The sequence below is a fragment of the Rattus norvegicus genome, chromosome 8, assembly GCF_021556685.1.
Source record: "Rattus norvegicus strain SHRSP/BbbUtx chromosome 8, alternate assembly SHRSP_T2T, whole genome shotgun sequence".
In the NCBI taxonomy this organism is placed as follows: Eukaryota; Metazoa; Chordata; class Mammalia; order Rodentia; family Muridae; genus Rattus; species Rattus norvegicus.
In genome coordinates, this window is record NC_141541.1 from 16754052 (window position 1) to 16772500 (window position 18449).

An 18449-nucleotide genomic window follows, 5' to 3' on the forward strand; every position below is an offset into this window, starting at 1 on the left:
TGCAGTGCTGTGATTGAACCTGGGACCTCTCAGGTGCCAGACAAGCACATTACCACTGAGCTATCCCTGCCCAGCCCATCCTGAGTGTTCTGATGCCAATTCATCTCTCTCCCTTGCATTTCTCTGTTAGGTTGCAGGACAAATGAAACCCCTCAAGCTCTCTTGGATAAAGAAAGATTTCCTTAATGGATACATGGAGTCTTTGAGAGCTTCGTGTTGAGGAAACACAGACACTGGAGAGAATGGGCGGGGAGGCATCGTCTTCTGTGATTCTGTGTTGTGAGGCCTCGTAGCCTTTTACTAAATTCTTAGCTGCAGTTTTCTCTACAAGTGCATCTGTAGCTGTTTCCCAGTGACTTCAGCCAACACAGAGCCTGAGCTGCTCTAACACTAGGGACCCAGCCTCTCTGTCTTCCATAGAATCCACACCTTCCACGGGAGAATTTCGCTCTCTTCACTAGAGCCCATTGTTCCTAAAGAGGTTTGTCGCAAGACAGTGGGCATGCCCAAAGCACATTCACAGGACTTTGCCAAGCTGCTTGTCTCTGATCTGGAGTGGCGGAGGCTTATGTGTGCTTGTCTCCCCAGTTCTGCACCCTGGGTCTCCTTGCTGGCTAGCACATGATTCTGTGAAGCAAACTCTTCTGATTATCTGGGTGATAATGTCTGAAACTTGGGTGATACTTCTTGAAGTCTTAGCTCCATCACTCGTGGTGAGAGTCTCCTAAAGCAGAACCCCGCCATTGAGGATGGCTCAAGCAATTCAAAAAGGCAGATAATACTTAGAATCCAATTAACTAAGTCCTTTAGGTACACTGTAGTCCCTCTTGTTGCCCAGGGCAAATATTGAAGTCCATGTAGTTAAACATGAACAGAAGGAACTGGCCCTAAGATCAAAATGTGTATGAGCTCTGCTCACCTGGTACTCTAACTAGACTGGATGTGACTGGAAATTCACAACAGTCCAAGTCCAATCCTAACAAATATCATCCGCCGTGCCCTTAGGCAAGCCTTTACATTTTCTCATCATGCCTAAAGCATTCTTAAATGTTTAACAAGTATCAAAAATGACATACGGAATTCTGGGTGCCTGTGAGGAGTTTTATGGTTTTTTTCCTATGACTTTTTCTACTTTGTATGAAACCTTTTTGTGTTCAACGAGAAGTAGTGCCAGTAATGAAATAACTTATAAACAGTTCAATTAAAATGTATTTGTCTAAGTTTTAAAACAGAAAACATGTACACATGAGCATACACATGTGCTCACACACACACACAGACACATGCACACAGGAACACTCACACATGCAGGCACACATGCACACAGGAACACATTCACTTGCATGCACACATGAATACACACATGCACTAATGAGTTCCAGCTATCTGAACAGGGCAATGGGAGTCAGACTCTCCACTTCTTGGAGCTAGTGTGTTAGTCATCAGATAGAGGATAAAACCCTGACTTCCCAAGTGATCATTCTGTCATAGATCCAAAACCACCAATCCGCTGCCCCCAACCCCAAGCTACTTAAGCAACAGGGCATTTGGGGACTCGAATTATTTGACTGTAATTATTACACTGAGTTTATAAATACATCTAGTAAAGTAGATTAAGTGGTTATTCTTAGTCTGATTTAAGAAAAACAGCTCAAAAGAAATATTGCTCTTCCCCAAAGAAATGAAAATTCAGGAGAGGGTCAAGCACAGGAGGGGCAGGACTAAGAATAACAGGGAGGCAAAACTGCCTTAAACCCTTTGCAAAGTGTGCTCTGTTCTGCTTAACAAATGCAGCCTTCATCATCCTTGGTTCTGGGAACAGTGTCAAGCCTAAGAAACAATCGGAAACCTGCCGTGCTGTAGCCCATCCCCTGCTGGTGATTCCAACTGGATCCAAATTGAGTATCTCCCTTCCAAGTGCTCTGAATAACACTCATGACAGGAGTTGGGACTCAGCCAGCAGAAGCCAGAGGCTGACACAGCCCTGTGTCACCAGGGTTTCTAAGAGGTGGTCCAGTTGTCTCTACTAGGACATAGCTCTGCCCCGCCCCTAGTTGTCCCTCTCCCCATACACCATCCAAAACAGAAATTGCAGTCACAATCCCAGGGGCCCATGTTTCAAACCCCTTCTTGAGCACTGACTTCGTTGAAGATCATGTCCCTGTCTTCAAGGAGCCCACAGACTCATAGCCTGGAAGCTATTAGCAAACCTTCTTTTTATTGCTAATATCATGCAGGAAAGAGTGGGGGAAGGGAGAGCAAACTTCTCCATGTCAAGAACTTACAACCTAAAAAATGAAAGGCCATGGAGAGATGGCTGTAGGCTAATATAGTACAGGAAGGTGTTAGATAGATAGAACTGCCTTCAGCACAGGTAAGAATGGAAAAAGTTAGCTCAAAACTGAACAGCAGAACACTCCAGGCTACTCTGACATAGTCCTTGCAGGTGGAAGAAAGCATTTGCAGAACACGTACTGATTTTTATCTTTACAAGTAGAATGTGCTTGTAAGTAATTTAGGGGCATCCCCTTGCTTTTAGAACTGCTGTCATTTATATACTGTGAAGTTCACCTTTTGAGAATATCATTTCCCAAGTATTGGCACCTGTACAAATATGCAACTACAGGCACAGTCTAGGCAGAGAGCACTCTCAACACCAAGAACATCGCCATGCTGCTACACAATCATGTGGCCTCGGCCACTGGCCAGGCTTCTAACTCCTACAGTATTGGGTAGAATTCTGCACAACAGGAATGAGAGTGTGTAGCCTGCTTCTGTGATTACACAGACTCCGTGGAGTTCACGCCTGTGTTTTTACATACCAGTGGCTCGGTGTTTTTTAGTATGGAGATATTCTACTGTATGACTGTGGTATAGCTTTGGTCCATTCACCAGCCTAAGGATGTGCATGTTGTTTGCCAATTTGAGCGCTGTGAGAGCACAGATTTTTGTTTTACATAGGTAGGTAATGAAATACATGAGGGCGGGATGGTGGATCATACGGTAACTTGATAAGAAAGTTTCAGACTTCCAATGTTGCACCATCTCATTTTCCTACCTACTTGTTTGAGTAGCCCAGTTAGTCCTTATTCTTGTAGGATTTGGGGACAGGGTCTCACTGTGAGACCTAGGATGAGACCCTCCTGCCACACACTCCAAGTCCCTGTATTATAAGTGAACATCACTACTCCCAACCTCAGACATTCTTAATCTGAGGAAATGAAACGCACAGGAGGACTAAGGTACACAGAGAGCACTTCTGCACCTGAGGATTCTAATGTGCAAAGATCTATGCCATTTAGGACAGAAACTAAGCAACTGCCGTCTGTGTTCAAAGCAGTCATTTTATTTAGTGAACATTTTTATAATTTTTCCTGAGTGATATATTCTATGAAAAAAAAAACACTAAGAACCATTTTGGTTATCAAAACCGTTAAGGAGCGAATACTCTTCCCTTTCAGACACCCACCCTGACGCACTGATGCCTTTACATGTTTCACGGTGAAGATACTGGTATTACATTTTCTTTTCTTTTACACAGCTTTGAAAACACTAATTAGAAGTTTCAACGAAAGTAGAACATGCACACACACACACACAACACACACACACACAACACACAACACACACACAACACACACACAACACACACACAACACACACACAACACACACACAACACACACACACACCACACACACCACACACACACACCACACACACACCACACACACACACCACACACACACAACACACACAACACACACACACAACACACGCACACACCACACGCACACACACCACACACACACACCACACACCCCACACACACACACAACACACACCACACACACACAACACATGTACACACACCACACACACACACACCACACACCACACACACACACAACACACACACAGACACACACACCACACACACACACCACACACACACACCACACACACCACATACACCACACACACCACACACACACAACACATGTACACACCACACACACACACACACCACACACCACACACCACACACACACACAACACACACACACAGACACACACATACACACACACACCACACACACCACACACACACCACACACACACCACACACACACCACACACACACCACACACACACACACACACACACACACACACACACCAGTGTGAACAGGGACACTAACAAGTTTCATAGATTGAACGTTTCACAAGGTCATATCTTAAGAGAGAGAAAGGGAACATTATGAAATAGAATGTGGAGGACAAGGTAGATGAATGGTAATAGCTCCGGTTTTTAAAAGACTGACTCTTTGCTTTTGGCATAGATTATCTTGCTAAGTACTCCAGATAACCCTAAGCCATGTCAACATTGTCTCCCTGCCACAGAGAGTGTCAGATCCAGAACGAAACCCATTCTTCATCTCTGATGACCTCTGTTTCCCCAACTTGCAGTATCGTGGGGTTCAGAAAGGGGGAGAACAGACTGTATGGTAACCCTCTACTGTTGACCCTTATAGGACATAAGTCAAAGTCAGGATCATTCTAGGAGATCTATGGTGCTTCTGACACCATCACCAAGGGCTCCAGGTGCCCTTGGGTCCTGCTTTTATTGTACACTGGGCTCAGTGAGGTGCATGGATGCTCATCAGAGCAGCCTGTGTTGACATCCTCTTCTTCCCTCATGGATTTGCCCTTCCCTTAGTTGCATGTGACAATTGTCCTGATATTTATGACTGTATATCTGGAGTGTAGGTTCTTTGCCATTATGGTGACCTACTCATTTTTTTCTCAAAACTGATTCACATTTATAAATCACAGTGATTCCTACTGTAAATGCTGGCAAAAAGCATCCCCTTCTTACTTTACCTTTTTAGGAAATATGAGCTATTTCTGACCTTATTTATTCTTTATGAATCTTAGAGTGTTTACTAATATTAATTGCAGAGCTCTAGAAAACACAGACATAACAATTTGTTGTCCTATCACCATATCAGCACACACTGCCTCCTTTCTGTTGTAGGTGGAGTTATCTAGTTGTGACTCTTTGACTTCTTTCGTCTTCCTTCTCTTACATGGGGAGGTGGGGTGTCTTGAACTGTCTACGTAGCTGAGGCTGGCCTTGAACTCACTACATAGTCCAGAATGATCTTTAATGCATCATAGAGCCCAGGATGGCCTTGGACTCACTACAAAGTCCAAGATGGCCTTGAGCTCACGACCTAGCCCTGTCCACCCTTAAGCTCACAGTGACTTCCCTTCTGCCAGGTTAATAGAGCTCTTATCTACAAGCTTGTCTTCTACCCTGAAATCTTCCCTTCCCACAGCTGCATCACGAGTCTCTAAGCTTCCACTGAAAACAGAAGGCAGGAGCCTTAAGCCAGTGAATGAGTGCCAGCAGGAGTTTGCCATCCACTGTGAGTCTAGGACCAGGAATAAGAGCGATGCCTCCTAACACAGTCCATTTCTGAGAGCTATTCTCTCATCCCATCCTTAACCTGTGTCTTCTAGCTGGAAAACTACACAGTCTAAGTAATCCTCTACAGTATGCTCACAGGAAAGAACAGTTTTGTCTTAGTTATGGCCCATTTTAGAAACTAAAAAAAGAAAAAAAAAAAAGGTCTCCCATGTAGACAGAGTCCGCAGAATGTAACATTAGAAATCTGGCTATTGTCCTTAGACCAGCAGAATTTTTATGGTATAAAAGCAACCGCTTAGATCACAGTCCATCCTGACCAGGGGAAAGGTGCTGCACAGACAAGACGAAAACCAGTTAAAAGGTAATTTCCTGAAACGGTCTCATGTGGAACAACTTGAAAATCCACAGTCCTTCAACAGAGAGATCTTTTTCATTACTTGATCTTTAAAAAAAAATATCTTCACTCTTCACTTGCCTAGCAAATGTTACAGATTCCAGAAACAGACAAGAGTCTTTAGACTGGGATGAAAAATTGATCCACTTAAAGATGTAAAATTCAATTTTAAAAAATGCTTAGAATACAATAAGTGGAGTTTGGACAGACCATGGCCTTGGCTTTGAGGATTTCTCTTCTGTTGTGTTCAGAGTCCATCAGTCTAGTAGATACTGCCCTCCATGTGATGAATAGGAGATGGTCCAGGTATTAGCAGTCTATGGAAATGCAATGCTGATGTGAGTGAGCCTGGGAGGCACTGCTCCCACAGTGACTAAGGCCGTTTTCCCAATGTCACGGTACAGTCTCCCTCTTCCACGTATGTTTTCTCTTCCTGTCTCCGATGTTCTAACCTGTCTCCTGTCTCCGCCGCTCTAACCTGTCTCCTCTCTCCGCCACTCTAACCTGTCTCCTCTCTCCACCGCTCTAACCTGTCTCCTGTCTCCACTCTAATTCTATGGCCTAGATTTTAAAAAATCCAAGTACTAAAATTTTCTCTTTTAGAAGAAAAAATATCGTGTGTTAACTATGTACTCATTCATTCATTCTATAAAGATTTGAGTGTGCATTATATTCTGAATACTTTGGTGACCACCGAGGATGTGGGAGTCAAAAAAACTAGCCAATGGAGTTTAGTGGTTAAAGGGGACAAAATACAATGAAATATGGGGGGCAAAGTTTTGAGGAATGTCATCGTGGGAAGAAGCTGGGGACACTGATGCAGGACTCATCCTAACTGAGGGACTGGGAAGGCCACCAGAGAAGGGGGCATTTGAGCTACAATTTGAAGGATAAAGGCAGGTACGGTGAACTGCACTCTGCAGAGTTCCTCCAGGTCAGCGCAATGTCTCTGAAGTCCCCTTCTGCTATCTTTCCTCTGCAGACTGCAAATCTCCTTTAAGCAGCTTGTCTCTTGTCTTTGCCTCAGTGGTTGGCACCTCTGATAGCTGGGCTTCCCACTCTTTACACTCTTTCCTGTGTCTTTTCTTCTCAACTCTGAATAACCAAGTGAATTGGCAGCTTAATTAATCTGTCAATTTCCTGAGAGAGGCGGGTCCACGTTAGAGGTGAGTCTGGCCTCCGTCTCAGTTAGCTCAGTTTAGGAAGCCGACTTCCCCTCTGTGCCTTCTCACCTTCCTCCCTGCTCAAGGCTTATCTGCCATGCATGGGCTGTGCCTGCAAGTGTGAGTGATAGAAGAAACAGCCTTGTGGCCAGTGGCTGCCTGTGCACTCCCCAGGGCCTCTTTTGGAAGCTTATACGGTCAGCTAGAATTCCTTGGTCGCCCATTTTAGAGGCTCTCTACCGTTTTGATAAAAGCGGTCAGACACACTGTTGGTGAGGGATAATATTGCCTGGGGTGGTTAAGGTGGGGAGATCTGTGCACTGCGGGGGATCCTGAATTGAATAAATCATATAGAAAGTGAACCTGAACGGATCATTCTAGAATCCCTCAGGAGTGTGCCCAAATCCTAGATGATTCTAGCTCTCCTCCTGTTGACAACTGAGATTATCCATCACAGCCCCACAGATCCTGCTCCACAGGTGGGAGGGCCCGTATAATCCATCCCCTGAAGGACAGTGGTTCAGGCTTTTCCATCTTGTCTTTGAGTGCTGGGGTGAGGGGGTGCACGGAAACAAATATAAAACCATTCTTCAGGTGCTTCTACACTACCCAAAGACAAAATGCACAAATAACGACCCCATCCAGAGGGAAAACTCTGTCATCTACTATCTGGGGCCGACCTGATCTGCCTCATTGGCTGCAGACCAAGAGGGCAGTACTGAAGGAAACCTGCCCCATGAATATGCGTGGAGCACCTCTCATCAGTGTCCTCATTAGCTGAGAGTCCTCCCAAGTGCATAAGTGCATTCTGCCCAGCCTCTGCAGGGTGCTCCAGCCTAGATTTTCCAGAACTCCCTACCTCAGTGAGTGAACTGCAGCTCTAACTGTATCCCTGCTCTCTGCACAATCTTGTGAGTCTTTATCTGTGATGTGATGGGTGCCTGGTTCTAGTTGACTACAAAGACACTATAATCATGAGTTAAGTTAATACTAACCAGCCTAGCCCTTCCCCGTGGTTTCAAACCTCCTTCTTACCACCACATGACCTCATTTAGCTAAGCCTTTCCCAAAGGCTGAAAGCTTCTTCTAACACTCCTCCCTCAGATTCCTGTGAGGCACTGCCATCCTCATTGTAGATAATATTAGATACCCAGTTTAATTTCACACCTGAGCAAATAGGCACAGAGAGGTTAATTGATCTATCTGAGGTCACACAGCTGCACTCCAAATGAGGTCCTTTGAGCTCTTCACTCTAGAGTTCTTCCCTCTATGGAGTTTCATGGGAACTTCAAAGAGTCAAGAGACAGTGAGGGGAAAGTAAATCCAACAACTGTCAATGCGCTGACAGGGCCCAGTGACTCTTGTCAAACAGGTCCCCCCATCCCCTGCCAGCCCTCCCCACTGAGGGAAAAGGCCTAATCCTTCTACAGCTCCTCTGCTCTCTGTATCTTAATCCCAGGATGCCATCTGTTATGGCTCGGGACATGGGTACACATGGCCCATTTAACTGTACTGAATCAGGATAGGATGGGGACGGCAGGAAACTAGGGCACATTCACTCGCTGTAACAGGCGTTCAGGGCTTCAGGCAGAGACATGACATGAAGACCACCGGGACAGACAGACAAGAGGAGTGGCAATTCAGTCAGCACAATAAAGTTTAACATTCAAGCTGACCTGAACCAAAGAGGAATAAAGTATAAGAGAAACTAGAGCTGTGACTGCTCTCCCAGACGTCCTATTTTGGTCACCTTTCTGGTTGATTTATATAGACAGACAGTCCTAGAAAGTGGTTATACCCATGGCATCATGGCAAAGCTCATCCACTCAGTTTTAGCCCCTGGTGTCTCAACTCCCTGAGTGTATTCTGCAGGGCAGCAGCACTTACATCCATGGGAGTTTGTCAGAAGCTCAGTGGTTTGAACCCCAGCAGCCCTGTTCACCAAAACCCATCAGATAAAACTCTGTCTTATAACAAGATCATAAAGTGCTTCCTGTGGTGCACCCTAAGATTGAGGCGCCAAGACCGATGGGCCCAAAGCAAGAGAAATTGGCTGTAAGATAGACGATTTTAATATGGAAAAGGAGGCCTTTATAAGTCTGAGTCATGTATTTCCAGCTGGGAAGACTGGAGGCATCAGACCAGAACCACACGGAAGAGTCCGGAGTTGGGGACAGGCGGGAGTTGCTGCAGAGAAAAAAGGTGCATGGAAAAGGACACCGTAGCATGTGCCTTTTACCCACATGTGCTTGGGGAAGAGCTTTCTAAGGTTAGCTAGCCTTTGCCAGACTTTGGTGGTGAAGTGAGATTCGAGGAGAGTCTTTCTTGACTGTGTTCATTTCTCCTTACTAATCTGCAAGTCAAACTGCCTCCTCCTCCAGAGGTTCACCGGCTTGTCCCTCCATCCCTGGCCATAAACAGATCTGTTCACTAACGAGTGCTCTGTGGCACAGAACTTTATAAAGAACCAGGTATGGTCTGTGTTCCTTTGTCACAACTGTGGAGAGAAATTTACATTCTAGCAATTCGACTTCTCTTTCTCCCATTTATTTGTGGGTGGCTTTTGTTGTTGTATTTGAGGGTAGGCAGGGGGTACACGTGGAAATTAAAAGATAATTCAGAAACTGGGTCTTTCCTTCCACCAGGCGGGATTCTGGAATCTAACTGACCTCATTAAGCCTCGGAGCAAGGGCTTCTGTCACCGAGCCATGTCACCAGCCCCAGACTGTTGTCTTAAACAACAGCTTGACTACTTAAGATGAACCAACATTACATTCTATAAGAAATATCATCTCCTAAACACGGCCCGTGCCTTCAGCTTCTAGTAGCTTATCAACCCAGGCATCTGCTTTCACTTACACGTTATCATTAGCATCTGGCTGCTGAAGTTGGTGTAACGGGTGACTGAAATTTATATCCAGGACTTAGCAAGTTGTCTTACCTTAGCCCAAAGAAAATCCAAGAGCTAGTTCTGAAGCAAGCGGATTCCCTCCAAAACCTTTTCCATGTGTGCCTCTAAGTAGTCAATAGAAAACTTTGTGGTTGCTGGAGTTCTACCCAGAGGACTCTCAATGAAGCCATTACCCGTTGTTGCTGGGTATTAGCAGAGAAATCTGTAGGTAGTATATTCAACTCGGTTTCTAAATGGAGGGTGGCAGCCAAGATTACATCAGCATGACTGTGGCTTCAAACATGCCCCAAAGAACTTGATGCCCCTAGCCAGCCGGAAGGAGTCTAACAACTTCACCCCCTTTCAAGCCCCTGACTTTGTCCAGGGATCTCTTCCCCTTCCTCTCTAGCCCCTTTCTCTCTTATCTAGTGTCAGGGGATTGAAAGGCTGGAAGAAAAGGGGTGAAGAAGGGTAGAAAGAGAAGAACTCACAAAGTAAAGAAAAGCCAGCTACTATGATTGGACACATAGCTCTGCTCTGAAGCATGAAGCACGAGACCCTGGGCTCAACCTCAGTGTCACAAAAGAAGATGAAAAAGAAAAAGAAAACACTGTTCTGCTGCTACCTGGAGATTCAGGATCTCCTCAGCTTTACTGATAAAGAAGCTAAGATTTGGAAAAGCAAAGCAATCCACCTAGGGCTACAGTGTTCCAGTATGGAAGGCAGGCTGCATGCCGACTGCATTTGCAGTCATTCAATCACACGGCTTCATATTTCTGCATTCCCTGATATGTTCCTGTCATGTAGGTCCTCTGCTTGACAACAGGGACTCTATTGTCTCCTGTCTTACAAGACAGCTCTCTGGGCTCTACCCCAGCACAGGGTTGCCCGTGTTGGCATCTCTGATGTGATGTTTGCTAAGTGAATGAAATAATATCTCAAGTGTCACTTCTCTCATCTGTGCAAAGGGAGCACTAATGGATCGCTCATAGACTTTATTGATCATGCAGTGTGATCATTTGCAAAGTGTCAGTAGCAACCAATCTGTAAATCTCCGACATGTGACAGCCATTATTAGCGCTTGTGGATAAACAGCTCAAGTGAACCAGTATTTGAAGGCAAGATCTGCTTACTTGTGATTTAGAATTTGCTTTGATGTTCTGTGCTAGCTGACCATAGTTCCAGAGTCTCCATCATGGTTGCTCTATATCTTTGTTTGAAGACTGATTTAAGCCACTGTTTGTAATTGTTCTCATTGTTATTTAAAACTACATCTGACAAGAGCTGTTTATGGCAGGAAAGGATTCTTTTGGCTCAGTGTTTGAGTGTAAGGTCCATCACAGCAGGCAAGGCATGACAGCCAGACTGTGAGCCACTGGGTACTTCACAGTCAGGGAGCACAGAGAGACGAATGAATGCTGGTCCCCAGCAACCTTTCTCCTTTCTATTTTCTCTAGAACTGCAATGCATGGGATGGCACTGCCCACATTATCCTGGGGACTTCCCTCCTCAGTTCAACTGTGTGGAGATACCCACACAGACATACCTACTGGTGTGTCAGCATGGTAATCCTAAGTCTACCTAAATTGACCCTGAAGATTAACCACCACACCCAGCCTTGGGCGCTAGTTGGAAAAGACTAGGAAGATCAGATCAATCAACCGTTGTTTTAAAGTATGGTCATAAGCCAATCTGCCTTAACTAGAGAGACATATTTCACCAGTTACAACATGAAACAGTAAACTGAATTGACTCAAAATACCCAGCTTGGATGGTTTTAAAATATCATCCATGACCATATTGAAACCTAACTGCATCCTTCTACAGTCCCCCACTGTTTTGTTTATTTGTTTGTCCCACAGCCCAAGCTCTCGGATATTAGTTTTAAAGGTAGATTTGGGAGGCTTGGATTGAGAGAAGTTTGCTTTCTGAGCAGGGTTTTTCATTAGACTCCTTCGCTTTTCCTGAGTCTGTGGCTACCTTGTGATCCCTCTTACCCAAGTTTCCAGTATTCACGTAGCCCTTCTGTTTGGTTTCTTTAATTTTTTTTTGTTAAATATTTTTAGCAATTTCAGATGTGAAACAATGGATTGGACTCCTATCCACGCGGCCCTCTTGTCCCAGACCTCCAGCGCCTCCTAAGACCACCTTTTCTCCCTTCTCTCCCTCTTCCTTCTTAACAAGTCACTGAGTTCAGCCAGGGCTATGCACATGTGCGTGAGCGCAGGGCTGTGCGCATGTGCGCAGGGCCGTTCAGTACAGTATGAGCAACTTAGGAGGGACCACACCCTTGAAGAGTGGGACTCTCCCTCCCCCAGCAGCCAGGACCTGCCCAAAGCTTCTCAGTTAGGGGTGGGTCTCATGAGTGCCTCCTCTGTTCACACTGGAGCTTGGCTTGATCTGGTACCAGTCTTGTCACATCACAGCTCTGTACTCAAGGGCCAAGTGCACGGCTGATACTTGCTGCTTAGTGTCGGGTTTCAGCTTTCACAGAGGGGATGGAGGTATTAAAAACTCCTTCCTTTTCTGTATATCTGTCAGTCCATTCCAGTTCATTTGGAAAGAGAACTGAATAGACCTAGAGAGTCCTCAGGGATCAACTCCTTTCATAGTCAAATGTCACTGCTCATTTTTGCTCTTGTCATTATTTTTATAGTCTTTGTCCCTCCTCCTTTAGAAAACTGTATCTTGTAACCCATCGTCCCGCCTCACCTGACTCCCAGCTCAGAGTTAAAAGTGAGGGCAAACAATTCTTTAAGTCCCCATAAGACCTAGCAAGACAGATCCACAGTGCCTAAGCCCAGGACCAGAAACTCAGAAAGAAAGGAGACCACAATGTCACTATAACATTGTATCACCTGAGGCCACTCACCGTGAGGCTTATTTACCCTACAACTTAGCCGCCTTATGAAAAAGAATATTTGAAAGAGGGTTCCTGAAAATTATTTCGTTGTTTTTAAGCATGATGTTTTTATCAGCCTCCCAGCTGTTTCCGTATAGAAATATCACTGAAGGCCGCCATATTCACCAACCACAGGTCTGAAGAGTATCAACTCATCGGTGGTAGGTTAAGAGATCAGACTTCCAAGGTTGTTTCTAGAAAACGGTGTTTAATCGATTTCTTCAGCCATGCTTGAGCATAATCTAGTAAGCAGATGTGAAGTGAACAACTTATTGTGGGGCTCCCTGTATCCGTTCCGAGTCTGCCAGGCTCAGCACCAGAGCCAGGACACTGCACAGAGCAACTGCGATGCCCGCAGCATTGGAAATGAGGGTTGAGAGCAGGCTGCCCGGGATCCCTTCAGGCAGAGCTCAGAGACAGGAAACCTGCCAGCCTGCCTCCACTGGAGGCACACGTGCAGCAGGGAACAAGGAGCCACTTAATGATTAATCACTGTCAACCTTTGTTCTGGCTAAAGACTCGGTGGTTGCGCGAGATTTATAACGAGGGTCTGTTTGGAGTCTGTTGCTATGAGATTGCATTCGCTCCTCAGTGGTTGGAAGGCTCAGTGTGCTTTTGCCCAGTGGGGCAACTTGAAAGTGCACGCACAGTGCCTGCTAGAGGTGAGGAAGAGGCTTTGGGAAGATCCCCTCCCGGCATCCAGAGCCCGAGAAAGGACAGTAAGACCAACCCTAGGCTTGGCTTAGTTGACGTGAAATTTTTCACAAATTCTAGGAAACTGACAATAAGTGAAATAGATCAAGGTGATTTATAAAGGAACGGACAAAGACACACTCCTAAAGTGTACACAGAAGTACACAGACAGCGCATAAACACGCCCACACACGGCTTTTCAGAAAGCAAAATGTAAGCTGATGTCACCGTTCCTTTTAGCAATAAGAACTGAATCGTGAATTTCAAGCCAAATTCCTCCTTGCCAGGTTCCATAAAAGGCCGGAGTCTCTCTTGACATTTTCTTTAAAGTTAAGGGAAAAAATAATCTTACTGTTGATTAGTTGGCTTGTAGACTTTTACACTGGCATTTACAAACCTTCGTTTCACTAACAAGATGCATTTTAAAGGAGGAAAGCAGTATTTTAAAATTCAAATAATTATTCTTCTGTGTTGATGTGGATTTACAAAGCTATGGCGTTTTTAATGGAATCTTTATAAGCATTATTGTATCGTTAATCTAAGATCTATGTGTTGGCGGAAGCATTGATATAGACTAGAGAGTGTGGGTGAGACTTTCAGATGAGTGATGTCTCTCCCTCTGTCTCTCTCTCTCCATCTCTCCCTCTCCCCTTCCTCCAACTAATAAACGTGGCTACCATTGTCTTGATGAGTCTGTAAAATGGAACTTACATTGTGTTTTCTAGCTGGATTGTAGCTGTTAGTGTCAAAGCTCTAAGTGTCATCCCTTCCCTTAACACAACTACAGTGAACTCAGAAAAGCTGAGTAAGAACTGGTTGGGCCTCAAAACCCATCCAAAATGCCTGTCTGGGGGACTCCCTGTCCCTGCCTGCTCTGCAGGTGGCCACCAGCTCTCCATTTAACATCTAAGGAGATTCTGTAATCACAGTGACTCAGAGCTGGGGACAGCAAATCCTGCAGTCCCAGTGTCTCCTCCAAACAAGAGAAATCCATTTTTCATTTAAGTATCTGAATAGAATCCATTTTCCTTGGGAAAGTATTCTTGATCTGTAAACCTTGCAGTGTTCATTATATTGAGGCTATGTTCAAATACAACCCATGAGTAAAGAAAAGGGGAGAAAGTTTTCTTTTCTGACCATAATTATCTGTTGCTCTTATAATATGACAACGTAATTAAGAAAAGCGCCATGATGGTGGGCGCCATAACTGGTTGAGACCTTAGAGCTGTCGGAGGATAGATCAACCCTGATGCTACCCTGTGTCCCCGCTCTTCTTCGGGAAGCTCCATTAATCTTGGTAGGCCTGACGGATTCCCTAGCCTTGACCACAGGTATTTACATGAAGGAGCTTGACCATTTTGCGATGCTGGTCCCTGAGCGCATGCCCTTGAACACTATTTTGAAGCAGCTCAACTCTTTAGGAGAACTGGAAGACGAATCAAAATAAATCACTTTATACAGAGCACTGTGAGCTATTATTTGCATTTAAATAGAAACACCACAGCCTGCCCTTACTGTGACAAATGCGCGTTGGTGACTGACCACATTTCTGATTCCCCTAACTGTGTCTATCAAAGTCTGTGTTTCCCTCCCAGCCGCTGAACGCTTGCAGGCTTGTAAGTGTGTGTGTAATGGCTGTTTCTGGGAATATTGGATTTGACCGTTGAATAGATCCGCCACATACCAAGAGCCTCCTTCTGATCTTCATGAGTGACAAATACAGCACGATTGGTGGGGTCACCTAACTCACACCGTGCTTTCCCGTGCGAACAGTGACTGCCCCACCAGCTCTTATGAGCCATACAGGTTACAGTGTAAGGACAAGGCAAAGTGCTGACGGGAGCTGCATCCTAATCACCAAGGAGAGGACGGTAAGTCCAGCTGCCAGAGACACACTGGAGACAGAGAGCAGAGACCCTGGGTGGAAGCGTTCACCTGCACTGGGACGGGGAGGACACTCACTGCAGAAGGACAGCAGTCCCCGGGCTCGACCATTGTCATGCCCGGTGCTGTTTACTTACCTGTAACCAGCTGAATTACTTTCCCTAACACAGTAAGTTAAGAGCTCACCTTAACACCACGCCTAACAGTGTAGTTTTGTATTAAAGCGCATAGGTTTAATTAACTCTCCAAATACTCGGAGACTGGCTCTGCATCACACAGTGCTAAAGCTGGCCGGGAACCTTGAAAGCAGCAACTTTTAAAAACAACGCTGACCCCTCCGTGGTGTAGGAGAAGCGGTTTCTATAGGAGAAAAGCAGAAGTGAGTGCCGTGGGAGAGTCAGACGAGCACAGTGAACTGAAAATCTATTAGGCAAAGCAGGCCCTCGGGTGAGATGATCCAGCTGCGCCTTGCTGATACCAAAGCAGACACAGAAGCCAATGTTGTCAACTTAAACATTCTTTTCAAAAATCTCTTTTCTTTTGCAATATGCATATGCAGTTGATATCAAGCTGCATAGTGTCCAATGGTGTGGCATTCCTCAGGCTTGGCCCAAGCTCTGCTAAACCTACAGGGGATGTGACCAGCCGTTGTTTTTAAACTTTTGTCTCATTTCCTTCTCAGAATAGCTGACTAGCAATACTTTTCAGTTCTAAAGGGATCCAATTGGCTCAAATTTAGTCATAGTCTTGACTTAAATATTAGACGTATACTAGAGGAGCGGTTATTTGGAGTCAGGCAGCTACTAAGGAGTGGCAGTGGACCCGGGTGTGTACTCCCTTAAGAAGTGCCACATGGCTTTGGAAAGCACAAGACCATCTAAACCCTGGAGACTGCACCACATATCCATCTCCTCCTGTCTGCTCGACCGATCAGCAGTTAGAAGAATAAGCCACAAATGTTTACCCAATTCAAAGATAGCTGGCCAGTTGGAGTTCCAATCGAGAGTCTGTACGCAGTTACAAGTAACAGAACCCAGTGCAACCACCCTACCCACACTGCTGAGAAACAGGGCTCCCAAGTTCCTGTCCATCCATACTGTGGAGTTTACAGCCCTGGCTCTCATGGAGAGCAGGGCTCTCATGGCGAGCAGGGCTCTCATGGCGAGCAGGGCTCTTGCATTGATTAACAACTGGCACTCCAAGGTGGGACACTGGGTATTTGTAACTGGATTAAAGGTATTCAATATACACGTTACTTTCTCAACACATGGACTTCAAAAAAGCTTGTAAGTGAAGTTTATTCAATTTTTTTAATCAAACACCTGTGACTTATTTGACAAATAATTTCAAGTGTGAAATAATGTCTCTCCGAGAGAGATCCTCAGTCTACTACTCAGCAAATCTCTCTCAACATCCTCACTACCCTTCTCCTCAGTCGTGGCTACAAGGTGACTGCAGAGTGGGCGTTTGTGCAGCTGATGTAATCAAAACAGCTAGAAAATGTAAGGCCAAAACCTCATTGACCTGCCTCATTCTCAGAGTAGATTTTTTTTATTTACTGTTACCATTTTTCTGAAACGTTGCTGTGGTACCTTCCACATAAAAATGTATTTGTGTAGTTTACACAAATAAGATTTGGAAAGTAGCCTAATTTTCTGGGTACTGATTCAAGAGAAATCCCCACCCTTTTGAAAAATTTTTCCCTTACAGTCATAAGGAGAACTGGGCTCTTTTGAAGTCCAACTGAAGCATTTAGTGGCTTGTATCCTAATCCAGCAAACGTTTCAGTGCTGTGTACTACAGAGAGCACATGGCTCCTTCCTAAAGTCCCGTGTGGCCGTTACAATGAAGCGCTCGAAAACTCTCAGAAAGGTCAGAGAGCACGAAGTCGTTTGAAGACATTAACCAGGCAGTGTACACTGCTTGCTACTCTGTAGTTCCAAGGCACTAAACGGAATATGACATTGGATATTTCCTGTTTCTCTTTTAAAAGGAGTGGCTTTGCTCAGATTTGTTTTGTACATTTTGGTACAGAACAGAGAATCAAGGCTTAGAAGTTAGTCCCAGGAAATTGTAAGGGTTTTTGTTTTTGTTTGTTCTTTGCCTTTGTTTTTCCTTTTTGTTTTCTTCTTTTGCTCAGAACTAAGGAAAAGATAGACCTTCTTACAGAATCACTTGTGAACTTATACCAGAGCTTCACGATTTTGCACTGTGCTTTCTGACACTTATGCGTGTGAATATGTCTGACGTTCGGTCTACACATTTCTCCGGTGTTTTCATCGCAAGTTTCCACTCATTTACAGAAGATGAGGAACACTTTGAGACCCCATCCTTTACCCCACCTGGCCTGAAGCCTTCATTTCATTATGACAGAGGCAAGAGATTATGGTTTTGCATGCTGAGTTGTTAAACCATATTTTAGACTCAGCTGAGAAACAGGAATTGAATTGTTTTCTTCCTGTGGTGTGTATTGTTCACTTGACCAAACACAAAAGGAATTTCAACTATTTGGTCAGATTAGAACTAAGATTATAATCTAAATTCCACACTTTAAAGTTGGAGGGCATAAGGTCCCAAAAGTCACAAAGAACCCATTATTGACTGGGTCCATAGGTCACAGGGGCCTACTCCAAGAAGAATGTACTTATGTATAAGTATATATAAACTGTAAGTCGATAAGAGTTAAAAATAAATGCTAGCTTTCCTTCAGCGCTGAGTGCATCTGTGCTGCATATTAAAACACCACAGACCCCGGCACTTACAAAGTCTGTGAAAAGCAGTTCTCTGGATTCTGCAGCCTGAGAAAGCCAAAGTCAGGGTGCGAGCACCGCATCTGCAGAGGCCTCTTTCATCAATGGCTTCTTCCTTCCAGGCAGACGGGAGAAGGTGGAATAGACTGAGGTGATTCCTCTTCGAAGGCGCTCGGAGAGTCTCTTTAAAGGCCCTGCCTGTTCATTCCTGCGTGAGGATAAAGTTTCAGTGTGAGTTTTGGAGGGTTATTCAGCCGCAGCTAACACTGCCTGTGTTAGCGGGGCACGGTGGCGCAAGTCTGCAATCCTGGCACCCAGGATGTGGCAGCAGACAGACCAGG

The 18449-nt window shown here is 45.0% G+C and overlaps 1 protein-coding gene and 1 long non-coding RNA gene across 4 annotated transcripts in view; one reads left to right on the forward strand and one right to left on the reverse strand.

Annotated features, from left to right (window-relative positions):
* Positions 1 to 18449, forward strand: part of Maml2 (mastermind-like transcriptional coactivator 2) — a 320193-nt gene that overhangs the window by 280670 nt on the left and 21074 nt on the right. The window lies entirely within an intron of this gene.
* LOC120094078 (uncharacterized) overlaps positions 1 to 18449 on the reverse strand; it is a 33754-nt gene that overhangs the window by 5990 nt on the left and 9315 nt on the right. Inside the window, exon 7 of one of the 3 annotated variants that reach the window (XR_015627499.1) lies at positions 18121 to 18316. This is a non-coding gene — a long non-coding RNA (uncharacterized LOC120094078). Of the gene's footprint in view, positions 1 to 16627; positions 18317 to 18449 lie in introns of those variants that run through there. The other 2 variants (XR_015627497.1, XR_015627498.1) reach the window with 2 other exon arrangements.